Genomic DNA, 4,540 nt, shown 5'->3' on the forward strand with positions numbered 1-4,540 from the left:
TGTAAACATTGAAATGTACAGATTTGAAGGTTGTATCATTAGATTTGGGGTGTGTTGTGGTCGCGAGAAATTATTGCGGAAAAAGTCCCCAGAAATTCTGGCGGGAAAATTCAAAACTGAAAAAGTTTGAATCCCACTTGAGGTGACCGTAGGATTTTAACAGTGAGGAGACTGACGAAGTCGATGGATTTCTCTTGTCCAGTGTGAGTATTTTGATTTGCAAGTGAAGATAATAGCCGGCAAAATGTGCAAGTATTTACAAGAATTATCAAAGAGCATTTCAAACAAACCCGAGCAGCATGCCGACCTGTTCCCCGTCCTGTTCCTCAAACAAAGAGCTTCTTATAGCAATACCCAAGCCTTCTACATCTGCTCAATTAACATTCAAACAAACCTGAGCAGCATGCCGACCTGTTCCCCGTCCTGTTCCTCAAACAAAGAGCTTCTTATAGCAATACCCAAGCCTTCTACATCTGCTCAATTAACATTCAAACAAACCCGAGCAGCATGCCGACCTGTTCCCTGTCCTGTTCCTAAAACAAAGAGTACAGGCTTCTTATAGCAATACCCAAGCCTTCTACATCTGCTCAATTAACATTCAAACAAACCCGAGCAGCATGCCGACCTGTTCCCTGTCCTGTTCCTCAAACAAAGAGTACAGGCTTCTTATAGCAATACCCAAGCCTTCTACATCTGCTCAATTAACATTCAAAGCACATGATATACCCTACAGACATGTTCAGATAAACATATGTAATAATACAGGCACACATTTCAATTGGAGACGCTGCAATGCTTTAAGCATCAATAACCTGGGATATAAACATGTCCCCCGGAAGCTACTAGCGCGTTACCCTGAATAAACCATGCGCTCGAACGCACCCAATTTCCCCACCAATTCTCTGAACAGGAAATGAACAGAACCCTCTTCAAATCACAAGGGAAAACAGGTACGTTTGCAAACAATTCTTTACCTTTAACCTAGCGATTACATACATTACGTTCTGGTGATTTTCTTCCATTCCCTAAATGGTGAAACAAGGTGCTCTGAGTTCAGGGTCTCAGGGGGTTGGGTTAGAGTGTGTGCTTGCGTGTGTGGTGTGCATTCATGTGTGTGTTTGCTGGCATGTGCACTCGTGTGTTGTGCTCCATCCCTGTTCCGTGCTCCATCACTGTTCCGTGCTGTGCTCCATCCCTGTTCCGTGCTCCATCCCTGTTCCGTGCTCCATCCCTGTTCCGTGCTCCATCCCTGTTCCGTGCTCCATCCCTGTTCCGTGCTCCATCCCTGTTCCGTGTTGTGCTCCATCCCTGTTCCGTGCTGTGCTCCATCCCTGTTCTGTGCTCCATCCCTGTTCCGTGCTCCATCCCTGTTCCGTGCCGTGCTCCATCCCTGTTCCGTGCCGTGCTCCATCCCTGTTCCGTGCTGTGCTCCATCCCTGTTCCGTGCTGTGCTCCATCCCTGTTCTGTGCTCCATCCCTGTTCTGTGCTCCATCCCTGTTCCGTGCTCCATCCCTGTTCTGTGCTCCATCCCTGTTCCGTGCTCCATCCCTGTTCTGTGCTCCATCCCTGTTCTGTGCTCCATCCCTGTTCACTGCTGGCTGTGAGTGTTAGTATTGTGAACGGTCATGTCCTTCCGGTAGTGGTGATGACTGACCCAGTAGAAGAGCTGCTCACGCCAGGCGTGGCGTATCCCTTGGTGACGCCGACGCATCGGAACCCCAGAGTCTGGTATAGCTGGTGAGCAGCCGGCGAGTAGGCCGTGGTTCCCAAGACGACAGAGAGGTAGCCACGGTCCGCTGCATATTGTAGAACCTTCCGCCCGAGGGCAACGCCAACCCCACGTTGCCGACAGCGCCGGTCCACCGACATGCGATGCAGCTCCACAGTGCCAGATTCCCCCCGCAGGGCACAGGCCGCCACTACACCCACCACACTGCCCTCCAGCACTGCAACCCACAGACAGGAGTCTGAGGGAGAAATAAGAGGGGTGGAATTTGGAAATAGTGGGTTATATCAAATAATATCCTAATCCTCCCATTTAATAAAAGCTGATGTCATTGTCTATTGACTTTTATACTTTAAATGGATCCTTTTCTTGAAAGAGCCTAATCACTCATCCTTTTGGGGACAAAGATTTACTATACTTTATATTTTCTATTGATGGGGTAGACCGAAATGAGCCTGGAGTCAGAGGGATCATGGTGACACATCCACAGGCACTGGCGTGTCATTCTAGATGAGTAATTATATTCCAGAATGGAGACAGGAATGAAGCCCCGGTTTTATTTTACCTCCCTGCTCGTTTGTTTTTAACCAGGCACGGAATCTTGTGTGCAAATCTATTTTAATAAAATAACTATGTGCAATATAACTAAACTAAAGCGAACTACACTCAAATAAACAAATATACAAATAAAACGAATGATACATGCATTTTTTTTTTTAACTATTCCACCAAGACTATTACCTGGAGTTTTCATGTAATGTCCCTCGATGTCGCCCATATCCGTGAGTTTGGCGCGCTCCAGGTAACCAAGGGCAACTCTCCTGCTGTAGTAGCAGCGCGCGCACAGGACAGCGAGAGGCACCAAACAAGTCAGCAAGAACGACTTGGTCGCAATAAAACAAACAACTGCAAAAGCCGTGGCGAAAAATGGATGATTGAGTCATCTAAATGTTGACATACAATAGTCACAGGAAGGAAATGAGTTGGTACTATCGCAATCGAGCACAAATGATGCATTCTACTGCATTTTCCCCAAAGTTATACTAAATAATGCAATGAAATGACACAAACGGTATTGATGAAATGTCAAGATAGCCTAACTGTAAATTACATTTATAACACATTCTTTATTGTCAAAAGCACATTTTCCCAGACTAATGCAATCAAATAACAGTGAAAACTAACCTTTTGCTGTAATAACAGTCAATATATAAATATAAATTGATATAAGACCTATTTCTCCCTTACTTGTCATAGCGGCGTACAGGAGCAGGCTCTCAGGGTGATGTTTTAACCCTCTAAACGCGGTATCCGGAACCATCTCCATCAGCCCGTCAATGAATATGCGCTCGATGACCGGATAGTCAGCGCTTTCGAATTTACGCACAACCACACGGTCCGTTCTGAATCCATTATTCCCTTTCTGATGGCACTTTCTTGGTTGTTGTTGTCTTCCATGTTATCTCACTCAGAAACTTTGTTGACGTCTCCCTGGGAAAAGTTAACTGACTCGCGTAAGTCGTCAAATACTGTCACACCTTCTTCTTTTTCTTCGTCTATGAGGTTTAACGGCGGTTGGCATCCAATTTGTTGCATTACCGCCGCCTACTAGACTGGAGTACAACGCCCTTACACTTTGTATGAAAAATAAAAATGTAATAAATTAAATTAAATACCCTACCATCTAACACTACTCACTCATTTAAAAATTATAGAAAACAAAATTACCACCCTACTCCACTAATTAACCGTATTTATTCCTACCTCATGCCATCACTCTGAAAGGATGGGACACCACCACTTAACACACCCTGTAACTCTTCTGATGTCAAGTCTCTCACACCCAAACACCTCTCTACAGCTGCCACCACAACCTCTATTTTCTGCGACTTCGTTCCATCCCATCCCTGCAGTACAGTTGATAACCATTGCTATAAATGCTAAAAATCCAATCTTACTGAAACATATATCACTTTATGGCCTGTCCCTCTGTACTGGTATATCTCTACTACTCTCACCACTCCTCCCTCTGTACTGGTATATCTCTACTTCTCTCCCCACTCCTCCCTCTGTACTGGTATATCTCTACTACTCTCACCACTCCTCCCTCTGTACTGGTATATCTCTACTTCTCTCCCCACTCCTCCCTCTGAACTGGTATATCTCTACTACTCTCACCACTCCTCCCTCTGTACTGGTATATCTCTACTACTCTCACCACTCCTCCCTCTGTACTGGTATATCTCTACTACTCTCACCACTCCTCCCTCTGTACTGGTATATCTCTACTACTCTCACCACTCCTCCCTCTGTACTGGTTTATCTCTACTACTCTCACCACTCCTCCCTCTGTACTGGTTTATCTCTACTACTCTCACCACTCCTCCCTCTGTGCTGGTATATCTCTACTACTCTCACCACTCCTCCCTCTGTACTGGTATATCTCTACTACTCTCACCACTCCTCCCTCTGTACTGGTATATCTCTACTACTCTCACCACTCCTCCCTCTGTACTGGTATATCTCTACTACTCTCACCACTCCTCCCTCTGTACTGGTATATCTCTACTACTCTCCCCACTCCTCCCTCTGTACTGGTATATCTCTACTACTCTCACCACTCCTCCCTCTGTACTGGTATATCTCTACTACTCTCACCACTCCTCCCTCTGTACTGGTATATATCTACTACTCTCACCACTCCTCCCTCTGTACTGGTATATCTCTACTACTCTCACCACTCCTCCCTCTGTACTGGTATATCTCTAATACTCTCACCACTCCTCCCTCTGTACTGGTATATCTCTACTACT

General features: G+C 45.6%; 1 pseudogene; it reads right to left on the minus strand.

The window, feature by feature from the left end:
• Positions 1-1,589: 1,589 nt before the first annotated feature.
• LOC139375520 (N-acetylaspartate synthetase-like) lies at positions 1,590-3,185 on the minus strand (annotated as a pseudogene).
• Between the last annotated feature and the right edge of the window lie 1,355 nt (positions 3,186-4,540).

Source organism: Oncorhynchus clarkii, chromosome 19 (assembly GCF_045791955.1).
Source record: "Oncorhynchus clarkii lewisi isolate Uvic-CL-2024 chromosome 19, UVic_Ocla_1.0, whole genome shotgun sequence".
NCBI lineage: Eukaryota > Metazoa > Chordata > Actinopteri > Salmoniformes > Salmonidae > Oncorhynchus > Oncorhynchus clarkii.